General features: G+C 37.6%; 1 protein-coding gene across 1 annotated transcript in view; it reads right to left on the bottom strand.

The window, feature by feature from the left end:
* LOC104032197 (ubiquitin-conjugating enzyme E2 E2) overlaps nt 1-21,196 on the bottom strand; it is a 216,069-nt gene that overhangs the window by 105,436 nt on the left and 89,437 nt on the right. The gene's annotated exons all lie outside the window — the stretch shown is intronic.

Genomic DNA, 21,196 nt, shown 5'->3' with positions numbered 1-21,196 from the left:
TTGCATTCCCTGCATGTCAGAGTAGAGAACAAACACTATAAGCCTCATCCAAAGGCTCACGCACCTAGAGTTCAAGTTTAGAACTTTATTTTTCATTTAAATGACCAAATATATTTTTGGCCCTCATTTACAAGGAAGCTGCATTTCATGCATTTACATTTACACAAATCTATAAAAAGTCCAAGGCGACAGCCTTCTGGATGTTAATTCCAAAGCCCCATGCTCTAGAGAGTCCCACTAGAGCACAAGCAGGGGGCCATGCATGAGCCAGGAGATTAGTACAAAAAAACCTAATACCTATAACTGGAGATAAATTTCAACTACTAAGTTAGCATTTAGAGGGTTTCCTTTGCATATGTATCTGCTTAAGGAAATCTGCTTCTTCCAAGGAGAGCAGACTATTGCTCTCAGATGCAAAGACATCCCATGCCACTGCCCCTGCCTTCAACATCAAGAGTCTCACAGCAGCTCTTGCATGATTAACAGAGCCATGAAGCAATGGCTGGTCTTAAGACTGCCTTAATTAACCCTGATTCCCCTCACTGCTTCTGTTACCTTTGTGATCCAAAGATCTGAGAAAGCACTTCCAATCCCTTTCCACACCTTCAGAAGTCTCTTTAAAAGGTGGCAGCTGGTAGTGTCACTCTCCTCAAATTAACCTAAGTAGCTTCATGGGGTTATCCATTGCTCTGTCTTGTGACGCCAATGGTCTCATTATTGCAGGACTGAAATTCCCACAGCAACGGGCAATTTTAGGAGGAACTGATCTCAATCTCTGAAGCATCTCTCTCTGTCGCAAGGACACAAAGCTACACAAAATGGAGAGAATCGCCTTCCCCCTCCCTAATCTCTGCAATAGTTGCTCAAATAGGAAAAAGCTTACAGTCCTCTTCCTCCTCTCTTTATCAAAGCAGAAGAGAGCAGAATACATTTTTTGCTCCTTGCACATAGTTGAATGGAGAAAAAGCATCAGCTGGATCCACACAGCTCAAACCCACTGCTGACAGCAAGAACATTGCTGTTTTTCTCAACATGAGACAACCACAACTTGGCAGATTAATATTCAGACAATACTTAACCAGTGAAGCTACAGTCCAAGGGGCACTTACCGACCTACTTATCCTCTGCATCAATAAATATCAGAGGTTATATATACATCCCTACAACAGGCGGATTTTTTTCCATGAAAAGATTCATGTTACTCGTTTAGTCACACATTTCTTCAACTTGTTAAATTCTATGAAGCACTTACACAGATACATACAAATATGCCATTTATATATCAACAAAGGACTAAAGCAATTACAGAGTGTTTTAAAATGTTATAGCACATACTGTATTATGCAAGTGAGGAATAATATATCAATCTCACTGTTCTCCTGGTTGAATATAAATGTAGTATCTGTACAATCCAACCATTCATATCTCAGACAAATATTGTAATGACTTACTTTGTCTATTTTGCTCTGCAATATCTTATAGCAGAATGGTATCACATACAACAAATGGCATGGTATAGGCATTATAAACACCAACCTTGGAATATGTACATATAGCATGGTTTGGGGAACCATCCTTAACATAAACTGCAGGACATGTATGGGAAGATCACCCGCCAGATTATCCCAGGGGGAAAGGAGCTGGAGTACTGCAGATCATTAGATATGACATACCCATCACCATTATGGCTGTGAAGAAAATGAGGGAAGAGGAACTGTCACAGGAGGTGCTACAGAAAGACCTCAGTAATGCAGCATCATATATAGGCAAAAGTAAACAAAAAAGAACCACCCAGTGTTCAAAGAATCCTAATTAACTTGAAAAACTAAAAAACTTGAAAGTTCAGGAATGTCAGATTTATGGCTGTCTGTGCACTTGTATTTTCTACTCATTGTGCAGTCATCCTCTGTACTACATAAAGATAACCTACCTGTCTCACCACTTTATTTACACAAACACACAGAATTATCTCAAGTACTTCTTTATTCACATTTTCAGTGCATGGTTATTGGTTCCACTGAGTTTATTCTGCATTTACTACTAATTGACATGAATGTCTCATATTCACCAACTTAATGATAATTTAAGGTCTTTTAGAGACAAGGATAGGAAAGAAACAAATGTAAAAAATACATGCACAATCTCAGAAGCATTCCTCACTTTCTATTTTCTTTTCTCTCTCAAGTGGATTGGAACTGAAGTAGAGTAAGGATTTACTAAAGACACTCACTGTTCTGCTAAGATGAATCATTTCACTGCACTCTCAAACCTAATTAGCAATATGTTAGCGAGTGGAGAGAACAGATAACAGGCATCTAATCTGCCAAATGCTGCATCCACAGAGGCCCATTTATCTAACCTGCGTGGTGTTTGGTGAAAATCTGGACAGATTGCTATGCCCTTAGAGAAGACCGCCTTTGTATCAGACGTGACCTTGCAATTTCTGAAACATCAGGTTTAAGTTTCAAGTACTGAATATTTGGGTATAAAATACTGAGCTCAGAGGTAACATGAAAAATTGATTCACAGCAATGCATATTATATTAAAAAAAATAATCTCATTGGTCATGTAGGAGCCATTACTATCATTACTTCATGAAGGTGATTAATCTCTTCCAAAAATGCTAGGTTTATAGTTTGGGACCCATTTTATTTCATATTTTAGTTAATGACCTTGGGATGAAAATAAAGATGCACTAATGCAGTTTGCTGAGGATACAAAGTCAGGAGGTAGAGTCTTCCTAGAGGAGAAGGATTTCAATGTCCTGTCGGGGGAAATGCATGATCTTGAAGACCCCAGAAACAGAACTGGGTTGAATGTAATAGTCCAAAGGGCACATGGGACTAATAACAAGAATTCCTGATATATACTGGGAGCTCATTAGTTGGAAATAGCAGCCTATTTTAGTCAGTCACAGGATGACTATGAGCCACTTAATTGTATCTGACCATGAAAAGGGCAAGGCAAGCTATATTCGTAAAGAAGGGGGAGTATTCATACCATTGTATAGCCTGTACCAAGACTTCATCTGAAGTATTTTGTATAATTCTAGTTATACAAGTTAAAAAAAAAAAAAAAAAAAAGAATTAAAATTTGAACAGGTGCTGAACAGGACTATTACAGAGATCAAACATAAACCTATCTTATGGGAGGAGACTGAAGGGACTTGGTTTTTTTATACTGAAATATGAAGCCCCGGAAGAAAGATGATGGCTTGCAGCAAATGCACTAGGGGCAAAAGATTTGTTAAATCTATGAGAGAATGTCAATGTTAGAACAAATGGGTATAAACTGGTCATGAATAAATTAAGGATGGAAACTGGAAGGTTTGTAATCATCATTACAGGAATGTGGTCCTACAATAACCTTCCAAAAGGAGAAACTGAGGAAAGGAACTCTAATAGCTGGAACCTAACCAGCCTAGGTAAAAGACTGTATAATGTTGCATTCCATGGCAGAGGACTGGATTTGGTGACCTCTGAAGTCCCTTAAAATCCAATGTTTCTATTGGCTTAGCTGAAAGCCCTCATTGTCTCTAAACAGCTGTTTGCAGATACAAGCACCACGGCCACCACAGCCCATACAGTCATTAAATTTATTTTAGACAGCCTTTTTCATTCTGAACTACATTTATACTTCAAAACAGCCATTTGTAAAATCTTAATGAGGCACAATTTCACAGTCATACTTTAAGTACCCACAGCAGAATTACGGTCATGCAGTCCAACATCAGACTCGGTGTCACAAGCTATCTATGTCTAAAGCGTACAAGTCAGAAGTGCTCTGCATCTAGTGGGCATGCTTGGCTTTTAAATCTGATATCTCATCTGAAGCAGCCAGCCCATCTCAGGAAAAATTAAGACCATAAAAGAGAAGTCATTTTAACCTGTAAAAGGGAGGATGCTAATAGCTAGGACAATGACCTCTGGGTATTTATTCTCTATTTAATTGTTTACTAAATAAAGCCTCTAAATAAACCAGCAGTGAGAGAAAAAAGATACTCTCCCAGCATGATATATGATAAACAATAATTCCATAGTAAATCATTATCATCAATCTCCTCTTGCTTAACCAATTACAGCAGGTGCACTTACAGGCTCTCATAATCCAAGCTAAGCAATCTATAAATAACTAAAATTTGATGAATGCCAATTTCCAGTACTATTCCTTTTTGTCTCACTAACATAGCTTTTGTGATTTTCTATGTTTCTGCTAGATAAAATTCTTTCAGATAAAGTATGATATCTCAAGACAGAAATAGTTTCACACAATTGTTAAAGGAAGTCATTTGCTCAGTTATAATACGGGAGGGAGAAAGAAACTTCATGACCTCCCGTAATATTAAGATTTCTAAATGAGCATTTCCATAATGTTGACTGAACCTTCTAAGTATTTAAAGATGTGAACAGTTAATATCACGATGTTTAAAAGGCATCAGTTAGTCAATGTTCAAATTCAGAGACCATTACAGAGCTGCCTCCTCATGTAGAAGAAAATTCATGGCAGCCTAAGTAATTTCCCAAGACACATGGCTTTACTAAAGAGTTGTTCGAACTGTTGTGCTGTCTGTACAACATTTATATAAACACAACGGGAGAAGATAAGCACTCAATAATTTAGTTCAACAACAATATAATTCCTTCTAAAATAGCTTGTTGGAAACACTCTGATTTTAACTCCACAGAAAGAGCTTGTCATCCCATTATTAAGGCCTGCCAGAATAAAGTAAATAATGACACAAAAGCTGGAGTTCTTAATATTAATCCAAATGTAAATTTTCAGCAAAATTATTCTCTACTCAAAGAGTAACTCCTCTTTGTTAGAGAAAGATACAGCATTTTTCATAGAGCACAAAAAGCTTTGATTCTTTTTCTAAGTGTAAAGTAAAGCTATTCAGTCAAAGCCAGTCAGTACCTCCAAAATGCAAAGTCACATCACACAGCTTCTTTCAAGGCACATTTGGAGCTTTACCTAAAACAGAACTGGGTATCCACAGCTTGTGACTCTTTTATTGGGAAGGCTAATGTTTTCATGCATCAGAACACAGTAAAACATTTTAAAATACTCAATTACTAAGCAAGTATTAAAAATATAGCTAAATTATATATAATTTCTTGATAGACCAAGACTTCAAGCACTATCTGAACCAAGGGCATGTGTCTCTTAAAAAAGGAGACAAATCATGTCAGCTAATTTTTGTATACAATCCAGTGCCCAATATGAATATTTTAATATATTAAAAAATCTGTATACATGATGAAACTTCATAATACACATAGGGATGTGTATATAGCTGTGATTCTGAAGAACCAGGTTTACTTTTACATAGTGAGATCAAATTGATACATTGGAAAAAATACAATTAACTTCGCTAGATTTGCTCAACTGAGTAAACTATGGGATCATGTCAGATATATGCTTGTCTATATAGAATTAAACCGTTAGCTGACAGTAGCAGAGGCTCACCCTAAACTCCAAATTACTTTGCAATTGCAAGGGTTGAGTGCTACCCCTATAATCATTACAGTTTTGCCAAACTGTCTCGGCAACTTACTAATGAAGACATAAAATACATTCACTTGTCACAGTGATTGATGACAATACTAATGGTATTCTGCTTACTTATAAAAAAAATTACTCTGGCTCTTCAGGCAAGTTGAATTTTATGAAACTGAGTTATCACAATGTAATTTTACAGTTTACAATTTACATTAAAGGATCCCTTTATATTTAAAGACTACCAAAAAACCAAGTTATTTTGTGAACAGTGGATATAAAGAAAACTTGCGCCTTCCTGATATGTCTTCTATCCTCCAAAACTGTTGCCACAATAATCTAATGTCCTATCACATGTCCTTCGCAACTGCTCTCTGCTTCAATGCAATACTGTCAGCATCTCCCCACTCCTCCTCAACCAACCTAGCTTACACCTTTCAGCTTTTTTCCATTTTCTTCCAAATCATTTTGGGCAGGAGTATCTGCATGTGCACAGATTGGCTAGATATTGAATGCGGGCCAAATTAACTTGCATTTCTCAAGTTTATGCTGCGGACCTTCCCCAAGCAGAAGAGTGGGTGGAGAAGTGGTGAGAAAAGCTCATCGCCACCTCTGATGAACCGTTGCTTTTCATGAAACTTGTTAAACAGATTAACGAACGTACGGAAGGCAGCAAAATAGTATACATCTCATTTAATGAGAAAAATAGACTCTACAGTTTACAATTGTCCAGACCAATTCAAAGAAGCAGAATTTCTAAGAACGTTATACTGTATTTATTTTGCCATTTGTGGTCAAAATTACTTAACCCTGATAACTTAATTTACATTTATTTCTTATCTATGCACTTTTTTTTTTCCTTCTCATGCCTGAGCTTTTTCCCCCTGTTTTAATTTTAAGGCACAGCAGGGTTCCTGCTCTGTTTCTAATAGCTTTCCCCAACAAAAGAACACATGCCTATAATACAATAGTGAAAAAATTATAAGCAGAAAGCAACCAAACCAAAGCAAACCAGCACCCAAACACGCACACGTATCAGCTGGGGAATTCTCACTGACTTCAGCTGCTGCTAGCTTTTTCTTTGGCAGCTTTCTGTTCCCCTGAAAAGCTCCAACCTCATTTAAAACCTGGCTGAGTACGTTCAGCAGTAATTCCACTTTCTGTTAGTTTTAAGTGGCTAATAACAGGATGTTTCCGTACAGATGCCTGGCAGCTCTGCAGTGGACAAAGGCACAACTTTTGATTCACTTGAGGAATTGGTCCCGGAGGAGTCAAGTTCAAGTCCCTATGACAGTGGTGCCCCAGACAAATTGAGAGGCAAAAGGATAGTCCCTCATTATACCACAGGCAAGCAAGGCCCCTGAAAGAGCTTCTAGGTCAGCTACGCCCCAGAAGAGAGGACTGTTCTATAGAGGAAGATTCTATGACTCCTCTAGAAACTTTAAGTCCTGCCATTGTGTTTATGCAGTACAATATAGCTGCAGTAGATCAAACAGTCTAGTTTCTACATTCTGCCACTAGATTACTATATATCTACACTACACAAAGAGCTGGGAAGTTTATATTGCAGTATTACAGACTGACGAACAAAACACAAATATATGTTTCCATGTGAAATGCATCTATTCCAGTAACAAATTTTATGGTGCATCATCTACATCAGCCCTTTCTCAGACAGCCACTATAAAAGCACAAATTTAGATCAACTTGAAACACCTGCACTTGAAATTCCATGCCAGCAGCAAGCTGATAACATAAGAGGAAAGGAGTCTTTCGTGTTAATAAACAATGAAATGGAACTGATACAATGTTTGGCTATTGTCCTTTCAAGTTGCTTTGAGAACATCTACATAAATTAAATGCTCCTTTTTTCATTATCAAATCTCTGAGGTTATGATAGGCTGTATTTTATTAGTTCAGCAGTCTCATTCAAATAGTAGCTATCTAACACGATCCTTGCAATTAGTACCTTATGTACATTCTTGAACCAAATTCCTCCCCTGGGATTTAAAGAAAACCCAGGGTCTCATTTGAGTCTCTCTTGTAATTCAGCTACATGCCACACTTTTACAGCTATGCAAATTAGCTTCAAGGAAAACTGTGATGTACAGCAAAGGAAGAGATCTGAAAATTAAAATCCTGCAGGAGAGAAAATATTTAAAATTTCCTTTACATTTTTTCTTTTGTTTAGCTAATCCCTAAAGGCATTAGGGCAGCATGTTCCATCTTGAACGTCCCTGTAGAATCATGTACTATTGAGCATAACTACAAATGTGATGCTTTGAGCAGCCAGATAATGGTTTTTAATTGGCTCATCATTGCAGCTTCAGCCCAAAAGCACAAAAATGAATTTAGAACCAATATTAACAGGTGATAATTAAATTATGGGGTCTGCATGCTTAATATATTGGAATAAGGCAGATGAGGCAACTAAGACCATTAACTTTAATAATGGAAATCAGTATCCACCTTAAGCAGTATTTTATAGCACATTAGCAATGGTTGATTAGTGTTAAATCATAAAGTAAATTTTGTTTTCTTACTAAAGCTTTTTTCACTTTTCCTACTCTGTACCCATGTATTTAGTGTGCACATGAAACTAAGGATGCCCGTTTAAACCGTTGGGCAAAAGAGCAAAAACCACAAAGAAACCAGCTAATTAATTCATTGTGATGACTCGAGTGCTTTATTTGTTACTTGAGTAAGTTATTTATTACCCCTTAATATTAAAGCATATGTAGATTGAACAATGAGTACAGTGGGAAACTGGTTTCAGTCAAATAGTTTTAGTAAAAATATTCATCATCAAGTCAGCAAGGTCTGTAACCCAGATTTCCCATCCTCCCTTGGTGAAGCAGAACTACCTGGGTGCGCTGTTCTTACCGCTGTAAGAAACAATGCCATGTACAGATTAACCCTGCACTTCCCTAGAGCAACAAAAACCAAACTTTGATGATATCTCAGCATCACTTGAACGCAACAAAAGAAAATGCTGTTTTCTCTTTTTTCATGTTTTCTTTTCCATGCCTCTATAGCTGAGGAAACAGGCAGGCTTTGAATTTTTCTCTCTTCTTTAGATGGGCACTCCACTATATGTCTTTTTCTCCACCTCCACCCTCTTCTCCATTCAATTTACCTTATCTAATGCAGCACTATCTCCTCGATCTTGCAAAAGTCTGTATCGTCACCTATTCTGAGTCTCTCATGATTGCTGTCTGCAAATTAAAGCTTTCATTCTGCTTGCCTTTCTGCTGCTACCTACACTCTTTTGTCTTTTCTGCAGTCTATCCTGTCAACTCGTTCTTTCCCTTTACACCAGAGTGCTAGGGTTCCTTTTTCTACTTCTGTGTCTGCCTCTGCAGCTTGAGCTCAGTCATCAGGTTCCCCTATTTTCACTCCTACTTACGGTGTGAGCTATCGAGTGTTTTAGGAAACTTAGTTTTTCTGTGAGACTTTGCTCCATTTGTGAAGTCCCTCATTTCTGCTTCTCTCTTCCTTCTCAAGCTTAGTTTTGATCAGCACTTGTACCTTCCATGCTACTGAAGATTTTCCACATTCAGCCTCCATCTGAAATAACCTTCTTCAAAACCTAGCCATTCATCCTCTGTTACTTTCTTTTCCTGCCTTTTAACTTTTTCTAACATCTTTCATCTGGATGGACATATATGAATTCCTTTCCTCCCTATAAAAAAACAACATAAAAAGGTCCATGAATCTATAGAGTGAAGCAGCCATGAAGTTACTACAAAGCTACCCATTCCCACTAGTGGATCCAGGAATATACATAAATTAAGGCATGGAGGAGAAATATGGAGGTGTATCCACTTGTTTAGGTAGCTATGTATTAATTCAGAAGCCTGGGTACCTAACTCTTTGAACGAAAGCACCTATTAAGCTTGAAGGATTGAAATAATCTGCGGACCATGAACCACAAGGTTATCACTGGCCCTCAGGGAATATATTCCATAACTCTTTTCAAAGGTGCATGGTTTATTAATACATACTCTTAATATCCTAAGTAGTGAAGTCAGACCTTATGTACAATGCAGAAGCTGGAGGTAAGGAGGTGGAAATGGCACTTCAGAATACAAAAAATCAAAATCTTGAAGCCATTACCTAGAAGTCAAATGTGATCCACACAAGTTTCTTATGACATCATTGCCATGCTACTGTTGTTAATGTCAAATTCCAATGCAGTGAAGCAATTGAACAAAGATCGAGCAAAGATTAAACAATTGAACTAAAGAAACAATGATTCTTCAGAAAACAGTAAGTCATTTCAAACTGGAAGAGAGATTTTATATCCAAACAACATGAAATTGTTGCAACACCTGTGATTTTCACTGAAAACAAAACAAATACGTCATATGCTTGATGCAGCTGTGGTGATGGCTAAGGACAGAACAGATCTTGAATGAAAGTTAAGTTTGTCGGTTATATAACAAAAGTTAGATACACATATGTGACTGTAACACATGCTCGTGACTCTAAATTATTATATTCACCCCAATGCATTGTATGGCTAAGGTTTTACCACATATGAGCCTAGCAATATTGCCTTATTTTAATGGAGATCATCCCAAGGGAGTGCTCATAATACCTCTGTTTTGCACCACTGTTTATCATATTTATAACACATATTTTGCAGACAATCTATTTCAGATCTGTTAGAGAGATTTATTTTTTTATTGATAATATTTCTTATATATCTACATGTAAAGCCAGTTGACTTTATTATCATGAGTTCAACTTTATAGGCCTTAAAGGGAGAATAAAATGATAATGGATATATTTCAATAACCTATGAAAATTATTAAAATATATTCCCTATAAGTCATGGTACCACAGTTTTAACATCCAATAACTCAGAACCTACCATAAATTGAAAAGAATGTCTTGCAATACCAGAAAACAGCTCTATTGATTAATCTTTTAATGGCTTACAAAATATTGGCTCTTAGACCACTGAGTAAGACAAAATAAGACAAAAGCACTTTAGATTTTTTTTCCCAAAATGCATGTGGTACAGGGGAAAATAAATGTTTGTATTTTACAGGGTGATACTTCCACACAACACTGAGTCCAAATCAAAATGAATAGTGAGGAGAAGGAAGGTGAGGCAGTCAAACATGCATTGTAAATGAAATTTACCTCATGGTTCCACAGTCACAAAAACCCCACTGTCAAACATATAATGTATGCACAAAACATGTCTCATGTGCTGAGTATCCTTCAAAAACACTGCAATACTCAACACTCAGATGGCATTTGCATCCCACATGCAGAGAAACACAGCAGAGAAAATTAATTCTGAAAGAGTATTTCTGTATCTTTCAAAATGAACCAATAAAAGCTTGGAAACAATGTTCATTAAAGAACCTCCAGCTACTACTAAAGAAATTCCTTTGAACTTCCTGCAGCAGGATTGAAAGGTCTTTCAATGAAACTACTCTGTAGTCATTGTACCATTCCTACACAGAGCATCTCACATGCTACCATGGTCTTTTGTGACCCGGTAAGAAATAACAGCATTATGGGGCCAGTAATACTTATGTGAAGTGACAGCAACACAGAACTCACTGAATTCTTCTGCAGTTTTCATTGATTTTGACAGCAGTGTCATCTATGCTACCGAGAGAGACACATCTCTAGTTGTTCCACTGTTTTTAAAATGCACCTTTATTCTCACTTTGTAGAAGTCTTAAACACAAAACCAATGTTCAACCCAGCATTGCCAACTCCAACTACTCAAATAAAAATGATAAAATAATAGCATGTATTCAAAATTCCATTTACTTAACTCCATTACTAACTTTTAGGAACACGTTCTTTCGGTTTTCTCCAAAACCACAGGAATTAGACACCTTATTCTTCTTAAACAAAGGCTGAGTTTTTAATGTGTGTACATACCTCCTAAAGCTGCACATGCATGCACACACACAAGTATGAGAGTTCCAATGAAACTTAAAGATTTGTCAACATTGTGTATACATGCATACATCTCCTCCAAAGGGAAAACATATAACGAAGCTAAATAGTAGCAGAGCTTAAAAAAAAAGTTAAAAAAAAAAGTTCAGGAGTTGTAGCAAACAAGATCAAATCAGTAACAAATCAAGTGTCAAATAATGTGGAGTGAAATGTCGTCTCTTCTGAAGTCCAGCAAATGTGGTTCCTCTCAAATGCCGTGGCAACAGAGTCTCAGGTTGTTCACAAATTCATCTAATTGAATACATTCTTTGGATCTGCTGTTCAGGAAATATGTTTTTAATTCAGAGTCAGCTCTGGTGAAATACCACATTAAGAATTCCTGTTTCAGCTATGCATGGAGCTCACAAAAATGGAAAGAGCCCAGGCAGACCTCTGTTTGCATGGAAGTACCTGTGAGCGGAGCCAAGATTGGGCCACTTGTGAAAACAGAACATGGGACACTCCATTTGCCTTTTCAGGGGAACAAGGAGTGCTACTAACCAGCTCCAAAAGCCCTTTATTTTTGACCTCTTCGCAGGACCTTCCATGCAACACTGCAAGGAATCCGGAGACATCCCAAACCTCCTGCGCAGCCCTGGGACAGCAAGTGCTGCAGCAAACGAAACCTAGCAGGGAAAAGTAAGCAGCTACAAGCAGAAGAGTAGCAAAGAGAAGAAGAGCTAAAGGATATATTTAGATAAATGTTTCACAGATAAAGTATCATAGAAGGAATTCAATGCCGTGCGTCTCACTGGCTTTTGTTGAATCAATGGATCTTGCTGTACGCAGCATATTATTTACTCTGTGCAGCTTTTTACTTCAGCTCTTAACAATCTAGGACTCATATTCTTCTTCTATTATTACCTAATATTACTATTATTGATTTATATAGCACTGCCAGAGTGAAAATTTAACAGATGGAGCTGATTTCAATAAAAGCTTTTATTATAATGACAGTACAGAATTATAAAATAAAATTGAAGTTTTAATTTTAAAACATTAAACAAATGGAAAATGAAGAATTCATATTTATGAAAAAAAGGAGATTGCTGTTCATATGCAAAACCTTTACAAATCATTACACTCATAAGTTTAGAAATGGAGAATCCCTGGCAGCAAAATGTGTGAAGACAGAATGTTTATTTATTAGTGTTATTTTTAAAAGGATGTTCCAAGTCAAACTCGACAGCTTGTTTACAGTGGGGTCCTGCCCAAGGGTTGCTTAAAAGATATTAAACAGGCATACAACCAGAATATCATGTTACTGTACAAGATACAAGTTTGCCTGTGGCTTGATTTTACTGTGACTGCTTTAGCAAGATCTTACTTATTTTTCAGGAAGCACTAATCTGTTCTAGCTTCCCCTCCCTCCAAAAAGAAAAAGAAATGCAAGACAAAACTCTTCACATGTATATATATATGTGTGTATATATATCTATATAAAAATATATAATCCTAGAATCAATAGAATACACACACACATATTTCTATATGAATGAACTAATTGGATGATGCACAGAATTCATGCCACTTGTTGCTACTGTTTCCAGGTGTTGGCTTTCTTCACAGAACATTAGCTTTTTCCGACCTGTAATAATTTTAAGGGAAACCAAAACTTTGAACATCTTTCCCCATTTTTGAAATGGGTCTTAAAAGGATGGTGATTTCATTATAAAATAGTAAGTGTTATTTCATTATCAAACAGTAAGTGTTTTGTAGCCCTTTCCACCACACAGGTTTGGAAGGAACATCTTTGAGAAGGGATGAATTTCCAGCAGGCAATACTCTTTGTAACAACATATAGGTGAGAGTTACTTTGGAAATACTGCAGTGCTCTTGTTTCTGAGGCTAGCAACATCAAGTTGGAAACTGAGAGTGTGCTAATGGGAAACTACCATGCCAAACCCGACAGAATTACTTTATTTTAGAAAAGCTTGTCTTTAAGGAATATTAAAGTCATCATAGAAATATTTTCCCTATTTTACAAAAAAAGAGTTTCCTTAAGAGCTCTAACACTGTTAAGATTCTCAAGAGGAAAAAGAAAAAAGAATTTGTAGAAGATACCTCCCTGACCCCAAGACCTCCAATCTAAAGTGGCCTCAACTTCAAATTATTTTAAACCTGCAGCTTCTGAGCAAGTGTTTTGCCTCAACAGAGCTTACTAGAGGCTGATTATTAAAATCCCACAATATTTCCCCAGCACTGTGAATGCTTCAACCCAACATCATGCCACATGCTGCTTGCTGAACCTTCAGACAAGACGCAGGCAAAATATTATGGCACAGTGGGTAAGTTTAATATATATTTTTTTTAATAATTTTTTGAGGTGTGGTTAAGCAAAATCAAGATTCAGTTCATGTAGATGATGTTACATGACTTGTAACATGTGCCAGGTAATTTTTGTGCGCACATGTGGTACACACAACATTCACTACAACATTCAAAATGGGGCTGGTCTACAGAAGAGAAAAAGTGGAAAGGAAATTGTATATCAGAACTTCTAAACCACCACACCAGGATTTCCTCTTTTACTACTGAGTCTTTAAGGAACATTATATTTCTGTGGAAATACTGGATGTGTTGTGCAACACAAATCCCTATAGGGCTTGAAAATAAAATACATGTACGGAAGCCATAGATGGTGCAGATTGTATTAAAAGGCAGGCAATAATGAATGCTTTGCATATAAAGACTACACAAACTTTTCAGACAAAATTTTGCCCTAAATTACTTTTTAATCAGCATCACTGAAGTAAATGGGAATACACAGGTGTAACAGGCATAATCTAGCCCCTTGTAGCTATGTTTGGGTTTTTCATTTGAAGCATAATTTAATTTGTAATATTAAAATAGCATTACGAGTCATTTATGAAACATAGCAATAAATTTACCACCCCCCCACCCCAATAATAATGTTTACCAAAGAATTAGACAGTCCAAGTTTAAAAAATGGGTTTTACATTCTAGATCAATTTGTCAAGATGGCAATTTCTACTTTGACAATAACAAAGAGCTTTCCTGAATTACTATTTAATGTTGGTATTTAGATGGAGCAATCTTTTACACCACACTGGAAGTTTACATTGAAAACATGGCCTGACATGCCTCCATTTCAATGGTATGCTGGCACCTGTTCTCATTTTTTCCCTGCTTTTTTGTTGCTGCCTCCAGTTTGCCAGTACAGAGAACTGATCTAGCTCAGATATAACCTTCTTTTTTTTTTTTTTTTTCCTTCTGTAACTTGGCTCAGGTCCCTGATCTGGTTCACTGCATGGCTGCACAAATACTTCTACCAACACAACCAAGGAGCTACAAGAGCTGTGTAAGCCTGAACTGCAGCCAAAAACAATTACATGTCAAAGTATGGCCTACGTTTGAGCAGACAATTTTAATGTACTAGATGTAAAGGATGTTGAGAGGTCTGTAAATGTTATGATTACATAGGTAGCTGATAATATTGATTTATGCTGTCTGCTGTCAGAAGAGTGTAAGGGGTTAATTCAAGTGCATTATTTAAAGGGGGTGGGCACAATAGCTTCATATGGGCCCATTTGAGAAAGCAGATGTCACTGAGTTTTGAAGTTTTGCAACTGTAAATGTTTCACATATATGAACTTTTCAAGTCCAGCTGAGTTCTAATATAGACCATGCCAGAAGAACGTCAGCAGCAAGGACTTGTACAAAGACTTTGAGAATGCATGAAATGCCCCGCCTTCAGAGACAATATTAGGAGGTTGACAATGAGCAGTGTAGCGCTGGAGAAGAATGACACCTCTCCCAGTACTTTTCACATTTTTTTCCTGATCCCAGTTCCAAAATGCTCTCCTAAATCTTTTGTGAGCAAGAAGCCAGGGTAGGAAAGTGAGCATTTACTAAACTAACTCAAAAAAACCACGAAAGCAAGCTCATGCCTTACTACCAGGTACTAAAGAATCTACACAAAGAAGAGAGTTGGTTAATGTTGCTACCTACTGTCCTTCTGTCACTCACTTCTCTGACATCAAATCCTCATCTGGAAATAAAGAACACAAAGGGAATTACTTGCTCTTCTCCATGCTTGTTCCTCACTAATTCTTCTGGTGTGCACCTACTGTTGGGCCTAAACTGGATTATGGAGGTGTTTCATAAAGGTTAACTTTAGCATATGGAGACTAGTTTTCCTCTTCAGTAAGTGGCTAAGGACCTCAAGAGAACAATTAATTCAGGCACCTGCTCTCTGAAATAGCCTTTTGGATGTATCTCTCTTTTCACTTGTTCTAGAGAAAGACCAAAGTATAACCTACCCAAAGAAGGCTACACACTTAGTTCTACACATCACCATGTCACCACGTGCTCTGTTACGGAGCAAGTGTAGTCAGAAGTCCCAACAGCTTAGCAGTTACAGTTAGCACTTAAAAAAAATCTTAGGGCCCAAACAAATGGTAAAGGAATCACGGGCTCCTCCCCCTTCAAATACAGAACAGCCTCCTCTCCGCAGAGAGCACAATGTACGGCTGCTCTGTGAAGTGCAGGACGCTGAGCAAGTCCATGCAGGTGGCCGCGCAGTGAGCTAAGGGTGTGAAACTGCAGCGCACGTACAATGGGAAGTGTCAGGAAATTTGCAAATTCACAACCTCAACTACCGTGCCTGGGCCACAAAGCCCTGTGAACCCAACACGCCAGGGAGCGGGTAGCGCAAGGCGTACCGCCTCTCCACCACCACCTACTCTGACAGTAAAATAACAGCACTTCAGCACTATCTACTCAGGTCACAACTGACGGTTTTAGAGGCTAGATATTGTTAACTGCAATTGCTGTGTTGGCTGCGTATGACAGAAATGGATCTGAACGCAGTTTTTTCTTTTTATAAATTCTATCTGTAGTGTGCTTTTGAAAGATGGTATTTCCTTAATCTAAAATGATCACAGGTAGTACATCTCTGTTAGTTTCAAACGTGAGAGCCAAGATTCATGACACCATAGTTTAATGCTGCTCTTATCAGAAACCTGCAGAGATTAGAAACTGTAAGAAAAGCATTGATGGACGTTTTCAGGCTTTCTGGATTAGTTTGGAATTAACCACCGGTGGCTTGCTTGCTTTGACAACTCTTTTATAATTGGGCACAGATGGATGAAAATACACTACAAACACAGTGAGATTTTCTTTAATCATTAATTTTCACTTAATTTGCCAGATGGCTTTGGTTTCTAGTGTACACTTTATTTGCTGTTGTGTCATTTGCAGGGTAGGTTTTACTTCTTTTTGGTTAGTTTTATGTCTCCTGAAACCCTTATTTTATTATTGTCTTCTGGTCTCTTTCTAAAACCTCAAGAAGATGAATTTGTGTATTTTTCTATTTTACTGTTAATTTCTTGTAAGTACTTCAGTTTTCCCTCTCAGAAACAGAAGACTTTTACACTACCAATAAAGTTTTAATATTGAAAGTTAAAATGTAATGTTACTTTCCTAAGCTCGTACATAAAATGTGACTCTAAAAGTAGCCTCATTTTTAAAGTGTACATGCCTTTCCTAATCACACATGTGTATTGTTCACGAAAATGGAGCATTTTCATTTACACACTTGCATTGCTTTTCCTAGGTACTCTTCTCTGCCCTGCCCCACACTGTAATTGTTGAATTCACACCCCTTTGTGAAAGTATTTGAACGGAAAAATTAAATATTCTGTTCAGAAAAAGGTGTTTGTTAAGCCTGCACGCATTTGTGTTTCCTGTCAATTAATTTTCTGAGGCTTTGCTCATTCTTCACATAAGCCAAGATGCTCCTTTATAAGCATTCCATTAAAAGTCCTCTTCTTTAACCAGGATGACAAGATGCTGCTGTTCTTTTGGTTAAAAAGGGAGACGGCTGTTTAAGTAAGTGGAAAACTTCTTCTGATGTTGAGCTACGCGTATTGGAGTTTCTTAGTCTTTTTATAGCCCAAGATTTACTCTGAGCTATATGTTGCCATACTTTCCCGCAGGATGATATCTGGTTCTGTGAGAAATGTGTAGGACACCAGAGAGGGCTACATGTGGAGTTAACAGCTTCTCATCCTGTGTGAAAGCAGCAGAATCTTTTAAGAACTGTCAAGTCTCTGATAAGCAAAAGGACTAAAGGAAATGCTAAATTTGAACCTGCACATCTTCCTGCAATGGGGTTCTCCTCTGTGTTTCTACAACCTTGGTTTGTTCTTAGCGACTCTTCCTTCAATGAGGCACTGATGAGATTATGTCTGAAGGTCTTTGTTATGCTTTCTGCTGATACATTGGATGTAACATTATTCTGAACTGATGAATGAAGGCAGAAAGAAGAATGGAGAAAGTGTTAAACGGATATGAAATGGAATATTCAGAAAACAGCCCCAGGCAATAAGAACAGGGCAGGGATGAGTGAACAAAAGAACAAGGTTATCTACTCTCACATGTTAAAAATTCTCAGGGGGCTCTGTGTCAACCTTTAAAAAACCAAATCAGAACAACGCAGCAACAGAAACAAGAAAGGAAGAAAGGAAAAATTCCCCATTTCTTTCCTGTCTGCAAATGTTACTTTATCTTCCATTGCAGCAGTGGATGCCTTTACAAGAACAAAAGGGAATGAACAGGAGGTATAATTAGACTTTCCAACATTTAAACAGTTACAAACCTCTTTTTTTCCCTAGAGAAAGATGATGCAAGTTTCTTAATACATGGTATTTACCTTAAATAATACAGGGAGCAATGCAGCTACAGCACATGCTGAGAGCAAGCTTCTATTGATTTTCACACAATTTCTATTTTTTTTCTAGTTTCTTTTTGAAGAAAAATAAAACCACACCAATAAAACACCCCCAATACAGTCACTAACGCTAAAATTCCAGTGAAATAATTCAAATTAATGCTTCTGTAAAGTTTAGACAATACATCAGAAGTTTCCAAATGCTATCAAAAAAAAAAAAAAAAAAAAAAAAAAAAGCACTTGTATGCAGAATCCAAATGGTACAGGCAGCTATATCAGTTGTACTAGACACACCATGTCCTGCAGAAAACACACTGGATCCTGTTGACATCAATGGAAGGTCCACATGCAGAACTGAGAAGAGGTTTTAGCATCGGACTGCAGTTGATGGCAAATGTTTACATTATTTTAGTCACATCTGATACATTCGTGGCAGATATGGATTTCAAGGTATGTATAAATCAAGAATAATGTGCTGGGTGTGACACCTCAAAGAAGGGGATTAATAAGTATAAGAAATGCACAATTGAATTTAAGTAGTTTGGCCTTTCTTTTTAATGAAGAGAGAAAATTTAAGGCTCAGCAAACTAACAGAATTTTTTATTTGACTAATATTAGCTTTAAATAGAATGTGTTGTTAGCAATGGCATTTAAGAAATGGGAGAAACCAGAGTTAGTGAGGCTTAAAAACAGCAAGGGAGTAGAATATGTTCCAGTAAGAAAGCATATGAATCACAGAGAACTGCTTTCTGTTATAGCAACAAGATCAATTAGATCTGCAACAGCTGAAAACCATTAACTGCTGTTGGCTGCTGTTAGCGTAATGGGTTTTTTTTCTGCTCAGTATTCTGGTGTCAGTTTATCACTTTATTACCCAAACAGTTCTGCCTGAAGCCCTGGTAATCTTAAATATAGAATTGTTAGGAACAAAAGAAAATCTCACAGCATACAAATTGAAGTATTAAACATTACTAAACTGTTTATAGATCAAACACAGTTTCAGCTGCCAAAATTGTTCAGTATAGTGTCAGAGATGTCTTTAGTTTATGTTTTAATTTTTTATTTTGTAAGAGGCAGAGATGGTCGCCTAATGTTAGTCATGTTAAGTAATTCCTGGCCAGACATGTAAGGGGGAAAAAATTGGGGCAAGAAAAGCTTCTCTAGAGCAGCCAGCACCAGCACTTCTTTCTTCTCCCACTTTATGGAAAATAATCATAATTAAGTTTGTGAGACTGATGTTCTTCTCATTTGTCCCGGGCTTCCTGTACCATCCCCAAAGTTCTGTACTAACTGCACTTGGTACTTTTCTCTTTCAAATTAGCAACACATCACCTTGTCTAAAACCATGACATCTTTTTACATAGTTTATCTACAGCACAATTTATTGGTTTCTGATTTTCAGAAGAGAAAAATGGTATGTCTTTTTTCATGTTTTCATTTAAATATTCATAGCATAACATTCAAAGTGACAGGCGGTCTTCTTCTAGATAAGGTTTGTTTTCTTTTGCTCATTAATGGCTCAAACTCAGGCAGCATTATTTCTGTAACTAGTCGACTTGGCTTTCTCAGTTCAGCGCTACTCCCTTTCTTCATCATCTTGGTGGCTGCTTTTACAGGCTTTCAAATTGTTGGGTGGGAAATATCAGGAACACCACTGCTTACCCTGGGCTAAATTAATGCCTCCCATATGAGGAGCCATGTAAGCAAATGTGGGGTTTTTTTTGGTAGCGGGGGGTAGGGGAAATGAAATGCCAACACTGATTTATGTTCACAGGGTTCAACTGAGAGATAAGCCTGTCTGCTTCAAACAATGAGGTGTGGTGAAGAGATCCACAAGATAGTACTAAACCGATGACAAATGTTTGCACAGAACATTCAGACACTCCGCTGACCTACCCAGGGTCCACATAGTACAACAGACCCCAACTTTGATTAAGAGGCAGCATAGCTAACATTAGCGTGGTGCCACACTGGAGCTAATAGGCTGTGTCTTTTAGGACTCGTCAGTTTAGGTAGCTACACTGCCTGCAGTTTTGGAATAAATCAGCAGTTTGGATAGACCTCTGGTGCCCAACATAGGTGTGCCTGGGTGATAGTCCCTGCGGAATGGATATGCTTAACACCCCTCTCTGTCCTGGCACAATTACATTATGACTCCTTCTGACTAGAAGGGCAATAAAAAGCTGTTTATCATCTTCATCGAAATTCTCTTCACCCCACTCTTGTGCCTCAGACAGAGCTCTCTCTGTGGTTAGGATGGGACTGACAAGTACGAACATCTGAGGTGTGCTTTCAAGCCCTTAATGCATATGCATTTCAAAGAATATCCTGCAGCCTCTCCTCCACTGCATCATTTGGCTGTTTGGCTTCATCAGAATATCTGAGTACCTGTAACTCAGCAGAAATTGCATGAAATTATAGAAAATCATGCTGCCAAGAGCCACCTGTAAACCCAAAGGAAATTGGCCCCCAAAGACTCCACCCTACCCTTTTGTGCACGAATAATGACAAATAAATAATAAAAAAAAAGAAAAAATGCAGTATTTCATGATAATTTATATAGGAACTAACCCACATTTCTTTAGTTGTCCCAACTTGCATTCAAACTTGCAATGCTATAGCTTCACACTTCAATGCCATTTAATATTTGCCTGTGTCTTAAAAAGGAAAACAATTAGGGAAAGTCCTTGTGCAGCTGAGGCAACAGGGTGGAGAGGAGACAAGATGGAGACAGAGAATAATGCAACCATCTATCTAAGGATCGGTTAAATACCAAATTTTGTTTTCAACTCACATGTATCATGCTGCTAATTAGTGAAGCATGCATTTACAATAGCCAGCCAGGAGCGCGAACTCTGTTTCGTTTTGTTTTTCTGCACAGACATGGTTTTTTTATAAAAAAGGGAGAGTACTTTACAAGCTTTCAAGATTTCTTTCTCAAAACTTGTCCTTAGTGCACAAGCCAGTCCCATGAGAAGGGACCCGTGCTTGCTCCGCTATCAGAAGCACTAGGTATGATAATGTGGACTGAGGCTTGA

The sequence above is a fragment of the Pelecanus crispus genome, chromosome 2 (assembly GCF_030463565.1).
Source record: "Pelecanus crispus isolate bPelCri1 chromosome 2, bPelCri1.pri, whole genome shotgun sequence".
Classification (NCBI taxonomy): Eukaryota; Metazoa; Chordata; class Aves; order Pelecaniformes; family Pelecanidae; genus Pelecanus; species Pelecanus crispus.
This window is presented reverse-complemented; position numbering and strand designations above follow the sequence as displayed.